The sequence below is a fragment of the Erpetoichthys calabaricus genome, chromosome 7, assembly GCF_900747795.2.
Source record: "Erpetoichthys calabaricus chromosome 7, fErpCal1.3, whole genome shotgun sequence".
Taxonomy (NCBI): Eukaryota; Metazoa; Chordata; class Cladistia; order Polypteriformes; family Polypteridae; genus Erpetoichthys; species Erpetoichthys calabaricus.
In genome coordinates this window covers 49,080,815-49,094,909 of record NC_041400.2, presented here as the reverse complement: position 1 = coordinate 49,094,909, position 14,095 = coordinate 49,080,815, and the positions used below count along the sequence as shown (strand labels likewise).

General features: G+C 37.8%; 1 protein-coding gene across 4 annotated transcripts in view; it reads right to left on the bottom strand.

Annotated features, from left to right (window-relative positions):
* The window catches only part of mctp1a (multiple C2 domains, transmembrane 1a), an 890,372-nt gene that overhangs the window by 776,124 nt on the left and 100,153 nt on the right, over positions 1 to 14,095 (bottom strand). The gene's annotated exons all lie outside the window — the stretch shown is intronic.

The window sequence follows — 14,095 nt, the reverse complement described above, 5'->3', positions numbered from 1 at the left end:
GCCTACTTTAAATCTGAAGCTAACTGAAACTAAGAATTAAATCATTTGAAAAATCCAGAAACTTGGACAAACCAGGAAGTCCAAGGGGCTGACTATTATACCTTTTGAGCAGTGATGTGACCCCTGATGCTCCCCCCCACCGAACAACCACATAGCAACTGACATATTGTGATATTTTACAACTTTTCAGCTTTCATTTATACGCATTCAGTTCCAAACAAACAAATATTGATTAACTCTTTGAGGGCTGAATATTTTTTTGGGCAGCTGGCAGGAATGCACAGCAGAGCAGCTGCCGGCCACCTGAATTGTCTTCACGCAGGTGTGGAGCTAAATGCGGATCTGGCGAGAGAGCAAAGCGAATGCGCAAAGCAAAATACTCTGTAGAAAACATTTTGAGTATTATTGCTGAATCGGACTGTGACTTATTGCACTCCAAAGTTGAGGCAAGTGATCTGGAGATCAAAAACGAAAGAGATGTAGCAGCATCAGCTGATCGGTCCCCAGCTGATCGTAGTGCTGAGTGCGTTCGTGTAGCAGGAAGACACTAATATATGTCGTTGTAAATCGACACCTGCCTTGAAAGAGTTAAGGGTCTGGCCTTAGAAGTCACCAAAAATTAGGGTTTAAATGGTTGCTCTCTGCCAGTGAACAATCCGTGAGCCTAGAACCATAAAGTGAGCAGCAGATAAGACCAGAATTGCAATCAGACAGGCTGGTAAGCCAGCAGGAGTGTTACTCAGCAATGTGATTTGAAATGCTTCAGTGACCTATTATTTTATCTGCTTGTTCCAGAACAGAATCCGTTCAAAAAAGGCCTAGTGGACTGGATGTCCACTAATCAGAGACATTGCTCCTTTTCTTTTGGTTTACCACTGGAGTCACTGCAGTCGGCTGCATACTCTTAGGGCTAGCTGGTCACATCCCTCCTTCCTTTCTTATTTTGCCCTTTTAAAGGGCTGGTGGGAGTCATGGGGTGATTGCTGGTTGGAAAGAGAGTTGTCCATCTTTAACATATATTTTTTCAAAGCTACTTTGCAAGTTTAATTTTGTGTGTTCAGCCATTTCAATAAAAAAGTGATAATCAAAAAAACAGTAAGGCCAAGTGGAGAAACAACATTTTCTATTACTATTGTGTTATTTCCTTAATTGATTTTTTCTTCATGTTTTTGTATTTTTGTTTAGTAGAACTCATCCAAGAAAGGCAGGCCACAACATTCACAGTGCCAATCCAGAAAAGGCTCACTTCAGACCAGCTTGTCCCAGAAATCTACCTGCCGGCTACAGCCTGAGCAGGCCTCAAAACAGGAAGCTGGCTTAAAGTTCAAAAAGACTGAATCCCAAAATGCACAAAAATGCCTTACAAGGGAAATTAAACTGTGAAAATTCTGGCTTGTAAATGATAATCTTTATAAACTGAGATTCACATAAATAGAGGAAATAACAAAAATGTTCAAAATAGCAAAAAGGAATTGCCTTTAAAAGGCAATCCAAGGCAAACATGTTCCAATACATAATTTGTATGCAAAAAAAAAACAAAAAACAAAGACTGAGCAATAATAATCAGGCAGTAAATCTATACATAAAAGCAATCTATATATAAAATATACAACAGCAAGCCACTGGAACTGGAACTTTTATCTTGGGAGGAAAGGAGGTCCACAAGTTTCCAGTGTCACGCGTGTGTGCATAGGGAACAGTTTAAGGGCTCTGGTGACGGTAATTCTTCACCACTCCAGGGGTTGGCATTTCTTTTCCACCCTTTGAAGACCATAAGATTGATTGCTTTCCCACCTCTGATGTCATCTTTGGCATCCATCCACCTGGACCCACCTCTTCTTGCCAAAAAACCTCATAGCCAGAAGAACCACCGTCTTTTTGCAGTCGAAACCAGACTCCCGTCTGGAAAGACATTTCATAACATTCTTATCTGCCTTTTTTTTTTTTTTTGAGATTCTAATTACATGAGGTTTGCCTACAGGTTCCCCAGCACTTTTTACTGTTTCTGCTTGTTTATTACACTAGTTATAAATACTGCAATGTATGGTGATAAAGTCATCTTTTTCCCTATGAGGAGAGCTCTTATTAAAAAAAAAAAGATTGCTTAAACACAAATCTCCAAAGATGTTAATCAGTTTAATGTGAGGATCAAAAGTAATTATTTCAAGATTCCTTTAGAACCATGCCACCATTATAAATATACCACAGCATGCAAATGCAGGAAATTTTATATAAATGTAAAGGTGTTCATTCCACTTTAACTGTATTAATGTAAAGCTTCAGGAAAAAGTTACTCCTGAACAGCAGGCAGTAAATGAACAAAGAGCACAGAGGAACAAAAATGTCCTAAGGATGTGCATAAATATCCAAGTACATATATACATACAGTATTTGTTAAAAAAATTATTATGCAAAACAATGTTCCTTGAAAAGTGTGCAATGACATATTTATGGCATGATGTCAAAATATCAGGACTTACTCTAAACTTGTTTACACTTCAATGGCCCGCTACTAAGTCTTTTTCTGTGGGCTACTTATCAAGCCAGAGGAACTACCCAATGGCAGTGACGTCAAGGTGACCCCGCCTACTGGGGCTCCACCCACAAAGAAAAAGGATATGGAAGCATATATAAAAAGACAGTACATATTTACAAACAATACAAAAACATATAAAATAAGAAAATTAAACATTTAAAAACAAAACAAAAAAATAACAATGAAACAATGAATAATGATAAGCCAGGGAGAAAATCCTGGCTATCATGCACACATATACACAATGATTTCTAGCATTGTCCGCTCCCACAGTACACAGTAGACTGACTGCTCTGCCATGACAGAAAATAGGAAAATCTTCATTAAGAAAGAAAAAAAAAACCCACAAGATGAGATATAAATGAAGTCAAAAACAATCAGGGAGTCAAAAGCCAAAAAGACCACAAATCATAAACCAAAAATGGCAAAAACTTGTATGATTCTGTTTTCTATTTAATATTTCATGGATTCATTTAGCATTTATTTCATGTTCTTTTCATCTTTTTGGTGGTTTTTGTAATATATAGAATTAATATTTAAATGTTTATTTTGTGCTAAAGCCATTCTTTAAAATTGTTAAAGTATTTAACATCTTATCACAATGCCATTTTGAACTTAGCTTGTATACAGTAGTTTGCCTAATTGCTATATAAGACAAATGAAGGTTGTAGTCTGTGAGTTTGCCGTATAGATGGTAGAAAAGTAAGAAGTCAGCACTTCCTGATTATCCAATATTGGCCAGAAACCTAAAAATTTTGAGAGGGTTCAGAATATGAAATGATTTTTTGACTATGTCTTTGTTTAGTCATTTCACTGGAACAACAGATAAGAAAGATTCACAGATTTGTGCTTTGCTTGTTTTGTGACTTACAGTACACAGTACTGGACACTGAAGGACTGGAAAAATATGACTTGGTCTTATGAATCCTAGTTCCTACAGGTCTGACCAGGATGGAAAGCTTTGATTTGATTTTTCAATTATTAATAACGTGAGATCATTGTGGTTGTGTTATAGTAAGCTGTTAACAATGGGTCAATGAATACAGGTGGAGCAGTACTAGTGATTGAAAGCTGCAGGATATCTCAGTATCACTGTCAGTTTGGTGACTCCTTCACAGTGGGAAAATGCTCAACAGGACAATGTTCAATGTCACCATGCTTATAGCAGTGAATTCATCTTAATGCAGTGACATCCTCAAATATCAACTCTCAATCCAATCCAGAGGATCCGCTGTGGGAGATGGAAATGTACTACTCAGAGGAAAGATGCACTAACAGATAATAATGAACAAGTTTTATGACATGTTAGAGTCAACACAGAGTGAACTTTTAACACTTCGTCTGAATTTGGGTTCTTGTGAGGAGAAATGGGACACCAGCTTCCAATAAGAGAGCTTCTCCTAATAAAGTGGTCACTCACACTTTTAAATGGCCCAGTTACAAAGATGTCAACTAATGTTATTCAGGAAGATTTTGAAATAAACTATAAAAGTTGCACCGCTATTTGTATTGCTAACTGACACGTGGTAAAATTATACTCCATCCTCCTCTACAAAAGGGAAGGTAAATCAAAATTATGGTCCGTAGTGTGGAAGAAAAATAGTTGTGTGCAGTCTTGCTTTCCAGGCTTCTCACATATTATCTCCCTAATGTTAGAGGCTTGCAAGTTTATAAATCATATAAATTAAAAGTTAATAAACATACTAAACTGCACTTAGTTTTGCTTTTGATATTATGTGTAAAGAACACAATAAAACAAATGTGATGTACCTCTTAATGCAAAGCTTTGAAGATTAAGGAGGCTTCATGAAAACAAAGAAAGGGCAAATTGATATATGCCATTGATCCACTTTTTTATTCTTCTGTCGAAATAGGCTTGGGTCTGCAGTTCTGATTCTTCACCTCCCTTGTTCAGTCATTAATAACCATTCTATTGTCAAAAAGACCTAGTACAGGTTAGAGTTGAGGGGTCCACTTCCTTTGTCCATATCATTACTGGTAATTTATTAATCTCACAGTTCCAAAGATTATGCTTGACTTTGCTTCTACTTTCATTTTTTAAAATGGTAAATAGAAATTTGGATGTAAGAGCTCTCATGTGAGAACTGTGTCAACACACAATTAAATGTAACTTGGAAAAAATCAAATGAGTCCATGTTAGTAGGCAAGAAGAGTGTTACCTGTGCTTGCATGTCACAAGTTAACCTACAGCTAGATTTATCAACATAAGCTTAGCTTAATATCACAGGTAAAATAGGTACTTAGATCCATAATATGAGCATTAAAAGATTTGTGTCTTGAAGAATTGGATACAAAGCATAAAAATTCATTTGCAAAAAAGAAATTTATGTTCTGAAATGTCATAGAGAAGAATAAAAGCAAAACGACCAGACAACGACTAGAGGGAGACATAGCAGGTTGGGCGAAGACAAGGTCAAATCAAAAGGCCATGATCTTCCCCAACTAGAACCAACACATTGAAATAAATGTGTGTTATTCTTTATTTGTATTTACAAAACATCCAATACAATCTAATAATTTCATTATATTAGTTTCTAGCTACTGGTTAGTGAATACTATATAATACACACAACAATAATTTGGTTTCTAAGACTCATTTGAATTAATTTCATAATGGCTCCTATGACCTTCAGGTGCCGGATCCAGGATCCAAGAATAAGATAAGGGGACAGACAAACTACACAAATGTACCATTCCATGTTCAGTGAATGACAGATTTTCTCTATTTTGTAACTGGGTGCTCACTACTTAAAATGAGATAACATATCGAAGCACATTTGCTGAGACTTGTTTGTGACTAAAACCAACCAAGCCCACCTGGACACACTGCAGTAACCCAACAGATGAACAGTGCCATTTACAAAGTACTTATCACTGCTTTAAATATAAACCAACATATGCATATGTTAATGAAACCCGTTGTGTGAAGATCATAGGTCAGACATCTCAGATGAAACTTTGGGATTGCTCACGTCTGTCTGTTGGCTCAAGCAAGAGGGTGTTTTTTCTCAGACAGCAGACTTAGCTTGTGTTCATTAAAAGAAATGCAGGAGTATTGGATTACTCAAAAAATGTCAAGAAATGGAGTTTGTTCTTAAATTCTTAGATTCTTCTGCATGTTTCTTTTTTTTTTTTTCATGCCAGAAGCACTGAAAAAATAGCGTACCTTCGAACTCTGGATATTTACTGTACTTCACACCTGAAATCAAACATTTTTGTTTTGTTTATATGACCACATTAAAAAAAATTATACTAATTTAACAGCTGTATTGTCATTCTAGTTTGTCAATCTGCTTCCAAATATTTTCAACTTATGTTTTCTCATGACGTCTCTCCAGGATTTGCTTTCTGGCACTTAATCATAGATGGGATGGTCTTCTATTTGGTTACAGTACTTTTGAATTTTATGTCTTTGCTTTGAAAAGCTGCTTTTTGATTGTGTGTTCTGTGAGGGGCACTTCATACACATTTGCAAGACGTACTTGTGTATAGTGAAACTCCTTTACATAGGAAGCACTTTACAAGATACAGTACATATCTCAACACTTTACTTGAATTTACTATAAGCCAGTTAAATGACTTGTTCAGAGTCACAGAGGGAGTCAGGGGCAGGTAAAGAGACAGCAGCTTTATGGTTTAAAGTTGTGTTCCTTAGTTATTATGTCAGACTGTAACACAGGATGATTGAGAGAATAATGGAAGTCTCTTGTGCATGTTAACTCCGAAATTTAAAAGATGTAGTGAGGAATAAGCCTGGAAGCAGTAAATAAGGTGGTATGGGATAGGGACACAAAAGGTCCCAAGAACATAGAAGAAAAATGCAGTAGTAATACTAATTGAGATTTCCATAAACATGCCATGGTTTGGGTGCTGCCATTGGTTGGTATCCGTGAAGTGTGCATGAAAGTGTCACTGCCATGGAAAGCATTCTGTTTTGTTGCAGTTCCAAAGAAGGCAGGAACCTCTTCATTTGACAACTACAGACCAGTCGCCCTTATATCCCACATCATGAAAACCTTTAAGAGACTGGGTCTGAACTTTATAGTCCTCTTGTGACAGACCACTTGGACACACTGCAGGTTGCCTATTGAACAAAGATTGGACTGGAAGATGCACTTATCTGTCTGCTCCACAAGGTGTATTCACATCTGGACAAAGCTGGCAGCAGTAAGAGGATTATGTTCTTTGATTTCTCTAGTGCCTTCAGTACCTTCCAATCACCCCTGTTAGGAGATAAACTCAGAGATATGCAGGTGGATGAGCCTATGGTGTCCTGAATAATGGTCTGTCTGAGGGGCAGACCGCAGTTTGCAAAACTCAAGGACGGTGTTTCTGATATGGATGAGAGCAACACTGGAGCACCACGAAGGAACAGTCATGTCTGCTTTTCTCTTCATTCTCTACACCTCAAATTATAAATATAACACCAGGTTAAGTCACTTGCAGAAATTCACAGATGATTCCGCACTAATGAAGTGAATTGATAAGGGCAATCAGACAGAATATGGGACTCAGGTAAAGAATTTTGTTTCTTTGTCCAGAAGAAAACCAAGGAACTGAATATTGGCTTTATCCACACCAGAGAGCCTCTATGTCCAGTCACTATGTCCAGAGGTGGTCCACTTTTGTACTTGGGGGTTCACATTAATGACTATATACAGTAAGAAGGGACAGAGCAGACTCTTCTTCCTTAGGAGACTGCATTTCTTTAATGTGGGAAGTGACATCCTTTACTTCTTCTACCACTCTGTGACTGCCACTGTGATTTTCTACACAGCGGTGGGCTAGGCTGGTAATATCACTTCAAGAGAGGCTCACTGGATCAGAAAGCTAATTAAATGGGCAGGTTCAGTTATGGGATTCACTCTGGACCCTCTGGAGGTAGTAGTGAAGGAGAAGATGAAAATAAAACTGAGTACCATTATGAAAAATGTCACACATACTCTTTCTGACACACTAACACTGAATACTTTCAGCAAACAAATTAGTAAGCAAAATTGTGCCTTTACACCAACAGCAACCAACCAGCATAAGGCCTTATTGTGTCTGTGACAGTTTAGTCAGAAGTTTTCTTTCTTTTTGGTCATTCTGGTTTGTGTTCAGACCATAAAGTGCATGTCTATCTATCTATCTATCTATCTATCTATCTATCTATCTATCTATCTATCTATCTATCTATCTATCTATCTATCTATCTATCTATCTATCTATCTATCTATCCATCCATCCATCCATTTCCCAACCCGCTGAATCCGAACACAGGGTCACGGGGGTCTGCCGGGCACAAGGGCACAAGGCAGGAAACAATCCTGGGCAGGGTGCCAACCCACCGCAGGACACACACAAACACACCCACACACCAAGCACACACTAGGGCCAATTTAGAATCGCCAATCCACCTAACCTGCATGTCTTTGGACTGCGGGAGGAAACCGGAGCCCCCGGAGGAAACCCACGCAGACACGGGGAGAACATGCAAACTCCACGCAGGGAGGACCCGGGAATCGAACCCAGGTCCCCAGATCTCCCAACTGCGAGGCAGCAGCGCTACCCACTGCGCCACCGTGCCGCCATCTATCTATCTATCTATCTATCTATCTATCTATCTATCTATCTATCTATCTATCTATCTATCTATCTATCTATCTATCTATCTATCTGGGTTGGACAGTGTGATAGGTAATGCAAACTTTTAAGGTCACAGCTTACTAAATTCATTGCATTGGCTTTTGATCTTCATATTTGAATTGATGGTGTTTAGGTGCCCCAAAACTCTTTGTCTTTGTCTAATAACCTAGACCAATGATTTTTTATGACATTCAAATCATATTACTAAATGAAATGTTAAAATATTTATCATCCATCCATCCATCCATTTTCCAACCCGCTGAATCCGAACACAGGGTCACGGGGGTCTGCTGGAGCCAATCCCAGCCAACACAGGGCATAAGGCAGGGAACCAATCCTGGGCAGGGTGCCAACCCACCGCAGGAATATTTATCATTTAACCTATGTAATGAGCAGCAAACAATTTAAAACAAGTGTTATTACAAGATTGAGATTCAAGGAACTGTCTCTGCTTTAACTGTTACAATTTTGCATATTGTATAAACCACATACAGTATGTTTTAACCAGAGAAAATGTATTAGTGAATTGATTATGTTAAAGTGACTACTTTCCAAAGAACATTCATTTTGTATCAAATGTAATAAGAAAGCTGCCTTTATGGAAAAAAGATGACCTGCAAAAATTGTGTCAAAACAAAGCATCTATAGATGATCTGTCATACTGGAAATGATGCAGGAATTTCAAAAGTGTACTGTAATTGAAAAGGACAGTAGAAATGGGGTGTCAGTGGGAAAAAGAGGCATTAATTGGGAACAAAGAGCCAATTTTAGCAAAACAATATCATTGTGATTTTGGAATGGGACACAAGTTGTATTTTGATAAGGTGGTTTTCCCAGCTTTTGTCACTGGTGGAGCTCCAAAACAGAAAAGCCGTGGATCTTGTTTTGAGTCTCATCACAAGCGCTGGTAAGGCGTAACATTTTTGTTTACTGGGAATTTTTTTTTTTTGGAAAGGAATAGTTATTGAATCCATTGCTTGTTATCACCGTTTTTACAAACCATTGTAAAGAACTGAATTTGGAAAGTTTTGATTTCATGTTATGTGTACTGTATATGACAAATTGGATGTCATTTTGGTGATTGATTGTTTGAAATCTGTGCTCACTTCCATTTATTATTTTTTTACACATAAATATCTCATTATTCTTTTTTTAATTTTACAACTTATTAAATCATATTACAACGAAGGACACTTATGTTTAGAAGTTCCACAAAACTCACAAAAGACTTCAGTCAAAAACCTGGTCACAAAACTCTGAGATCTTTTAACATAACGTAGACCTGTCCCTGAAACTAACAAGGAAGGCCTGCAGCCTGTGCACACTAAATCAAGGCCAAGCTTACAGATGCAAAAGGAAAAAGGGAACCATTAAAACAAAACAGAGTTCTTAAAAACACTATATATAAAGTATTTATTCCATAAAAATTCAAAATGAGCAGAAAAAAATCAAAATGAGTACATAATGTTTGCTTTAAGGGCAAGACAAAAGACGCCAAAATTAACTCCACAATCCAAAGTCCAAAGTAGAGTTCATAGCAAACAAAAATAATCTTATAAAAGTACTGTATTTACTGTTATGATTGGGGTTCTTTTTAATTTTTTTTTGTGTTTTACTGAAGCTAGAAGTTTCACCTTGATATTGTGTTGGGGATTTGAATGCCCAAGGAGTCTAATACTGTAGTTAGAATTTTAGAATTGTACCTGGTTGCTAGGCAGTTGCCATGGTTACACCCACACAGAGGTCACAGGTCAATTGCACAATGTTTAAATATCATCCAGATGACACTCTCGTTATCTGACTTTGTGGATACCTTTAGAAACCTTTGAGCAATTTTTTCTTTTCAATTTACATGATTGCCTTTCCCTTCGGTTTAGTCACCAGATCTCTTGACTTCCTAGTTTCGATTCTTTTCACCCAATGAGAAAGCAGAAGCTGCAGAATTTTTGGAAACTAGATGAACGCAGCTATAGGTAATATGGTTGTGACCTTTGCTTGCTTTTACACTCTGTTCCTCACTCAACAGTTTTTCTGGTCTCACTGCCTTATAGTTATAACACTTACAAAATGTAAATTAGTTCAAAGTTCAAAAACCAAAAAAGAACATTAGGAAAGCAATGAACAGAGGACTCCTCAGAGTTTATATTGGCCAAGAGTAGTTCTCACATTACAATGTCATGGGGCACCAACCCCCTGGGTTCAACATTTAAAAGACAAGGAATGTCAAATGTATAATAACTTACAGGATTAACAAAAGGTATATAAAGATTAATATTCAAGAGAATATATTAAAAATTAAACAAAAAAAAACAAGTAATATTCAGCAATATAAAACACAATGCACTTAGTATATTTATATTGTAACCACAAGGAGGCAGCATCCAAGCCCCAGACCACAATGTCACCCAAAACACTTCAAATGAAATATTTTTTTGTCACCATTCTGCTGAAGTGAACACGGCCAATAAATACACAATTATAATCAGAATATCCTTCTGCTCCTTCTGCCCTCTTGATGAGTGTCACCTACTGCCTCCTGACTTGCACAGGTGAGTTGTCTTTTTTATGTCACAGTGTGGTCTGACCAAAGGACTTCTGGGTCAGAATGAAGCCCAAAATAGGAGGGACTGTTAATCCCTGCATCACCCTCCAGCAGCACACCTGGAACCCAAAAGGGCTCCCAGCAAGCCCTATGGATAGCATTGCACAGGAATGCTGCCATCTGATGAGTCCAACCAAGTCCCCCAAACATCCCAACATGATATTGGCTTCTTGGCTGGGATGGCAGCACATCCACTGCAATGTTGCCACCATTTTCAAACCACCTGGCTGTGCCAGAGAATGCACTGCATCTCTTCTTGTTTTTTCACTGGTGTGGCCTCCTGTCCAGGTGAAGAGCCATAAACCATCCTGGCCGGGATTCCAGCTCACACTTGCCATCCATTACAACATATACATTAATTCATCTAGCAAATTCTTTTATCCTAAGCAACTTACAAAAGAGATAATTAAGTAAACATCATTCTAAATAAAAAAATAACAAAATATAAAAAAAGAAAAGCCAAGGATATAGGCCTGGCTGAACCAAAACAGAGACTCAATTAGATCAAAGATATGATCAGAACTTCTTCCCATATATTTATTGTGTGTTTTACATCAAATGGATCTCAACACTCCTTCCCTACCTAATTTAGAGAGCTACTTGACCAAAGAGTCCAAAATGAAGAAGTCCCTCATAGATATTGAGGAAACCGAAAAGTTATTAATCATTAGCCTGTCTTATTTATTTGTTAAAAGGAACTGTACTAGCCAGTATTTCAGATAAAAAATATCAGGTCATAGGACATTAAGCAAATTAAACTAGGCATAAAATTATTACGTCATCTCTAGGTTGAAAACTGAAGCATTGCGACTGTGGTAAGAAAGTATCAGGCCCAAGATTGTGTGGTGGGTCATAGTAGGGCGCACACCCACTCATGCCAGGATAATTGAGAGGTGCTAATTAATTGGACATGGTAATGTATTCTTACAATAAGAATAAGAAGAATAAGCACGAAATAAGAGGGAGGCTGGAAATGTACAAATACAGATTACTTTTGAATCCTAACAACTGCAGTCTAGCAGAAGTAAAAGTAATAAAGAAAAAGGAAGAGGTGTTATTTAAAATAGGAAAACAAACCTTTAAGCACAAAACAACAGAATGACTCAACTCTTCAACATTTGATTACTAGGCTTCAGTTCAATCATTAGACAAACATTTTGTTTGAATTTAGTCTTTGGCCTGTATTAACAGAATGAAAACACCTGTTAGTTGTAATGTGTACAAAGGCACCTATTGATTTGACTGTGAATGGTGTTTTGCATTTCAACACAATAAAATGTGGGTTTGCTGATGGTGGCCATCATGGCCCATTACAAAACTGGAGCAGGTGTCAAGCAAGCCTAATTTGTCAGAATTTATTATCAGGCATTTTGCATTAGGCTTAAACAGAATTAACATAGAAAGAAAACAGCACTCCCTGGATTTGCTGTGTCTTGTTGTGAAAGAGTGTGGAAGTGAAGGGGGGTGAAATGTGGCTCTGGATGTTGACTAAAATAGTCTGGCTTGGTAAGGTCTGAAGAAACAACAGTTAGGTATGACGATAGTGTGAGCATTCTGGAGATTACTTTAAATGCCTCTTGAAAGAGGAAGAGTGCTGACCTTGCACAGATACTTTAACATACTCTGTTTTAGAAGCAAATGATTGAAATCTTTCATTTATTTATTTATTTGAATAAAACAATACAAGATCAATTAAGAGGCTTATAGCTGTCTTTTACATTTTGAAGCCCATTTTGAGTCAGCATGTACCCTGAGAAGGGCTAGCATGAACTTTAAGATTGGATCTTGCTGATGCTCCCACTATGGCCATCCATCACACATTAATGGAAACAATGAGTTAAGTAAATAGATAATGAATAGATTCCCCACTGGTCATCATTCTAATTCTCCAAATTAATAAACATATCTCATATTTATTCCATTTCTAGGCTCTCTGTCCTGAGCTAATTGATTTTGCTTTTTGTGAATCTTTATCTCAACCTTCAGCCCCAACACACATTTGCCCTGTGTAACCACTTTAAATACAACACCAAGGTGATGTCATGTGATTTAGCGCAACTAGTATCAGAGAAAATTCAACCCTTCTTCAATTTTTTTCTGTTTGCACAAGAGAGGATAGAATGTCAGTGCCTCATCTGCATGATCAACGTTGCCCCTTGTCTTATTGTTGGCTACCACAGCACAAGGCTTAGTGACTTCCATATTTCCCCTGACACAAACACTGACAGTTGCTTCACTGTGAACACTGCTTAGGGAGCTAAAGTCTTGCTTGTTGTGGCACTTGATCACAATTATTTTTCCTTTTTGTTGCTCAGCTACTGTTGTACCATGGTGAAACTTCACACGATCAAATTCACTGGGCATATTATGGAGGTTTGGTCATCGTGTCAGTTTCACTTTCCATGTCAATGTCTGATAACCAATTCACATCATCCTCACTGTTACTCAAATCAAGCAATGGTTTTGTTTCAGTTCATTCTAAAACTGCCTTTATGGTTTATCGTTTGCAATTGTGTTTTTAGTTGGAGTCTCTGCCCACTCATGAATATTGATGAGTTAGCTTAGAGTGGTAAAACATTAATGATTCATAGTCAACTCCATGGCAGCAAAATACTGTCCCGAGTGTTATTCAAGCTTAAAAATGTAAAACAGATCATTACACATCACTCTGAATGGGACTCCTTTTTCACGCTTGGGGTTAACACCAAGGAGGTTAATGTAAAAGTGTCCTGCACCCATTAATATCCTAAAAGAAACTCGTACTTTATTGACCCAAAAGGTTGCATAACAGTGAGTCAGGGTAAGGGCTCCGCCTCAGAGGAAATAGAAACTCGCTTAGCCGCTAATAACACAAGCAAGGCCAGAACGTCAGCAAAACGGGACCCCAGGCTTTTTACACACAGGCTTACACATCTAGAATATATATATATATATATATATATATATATATATATATATATATATATATATATATATATATATATGTTGTCACACATGTGCGACTAGGAGGGTGTTGTATGGACCAAGCAAAGGTAATTCCATGCCAGGCCAGGGGGTGGCAGGGTGCACTAAACCTTCTTATCTCCATAGACTAGCCGCGGGAAAACCTGTCTGATTCAGAGCAGATGACATCACTTCCAGTTCTGGTGCCCAGAAGAATATCACTTCCGGCACCCAATCTGAAATCCACAGAACATCACTTCCGGTTCCCTTACACCACTTCCTGTCCAATCCCTTAAAACCGCCATCTTTACAAACCCTCGACAGTTCTGTTTTGGACTCTGCACTGAGAACATCTCTGTACTATT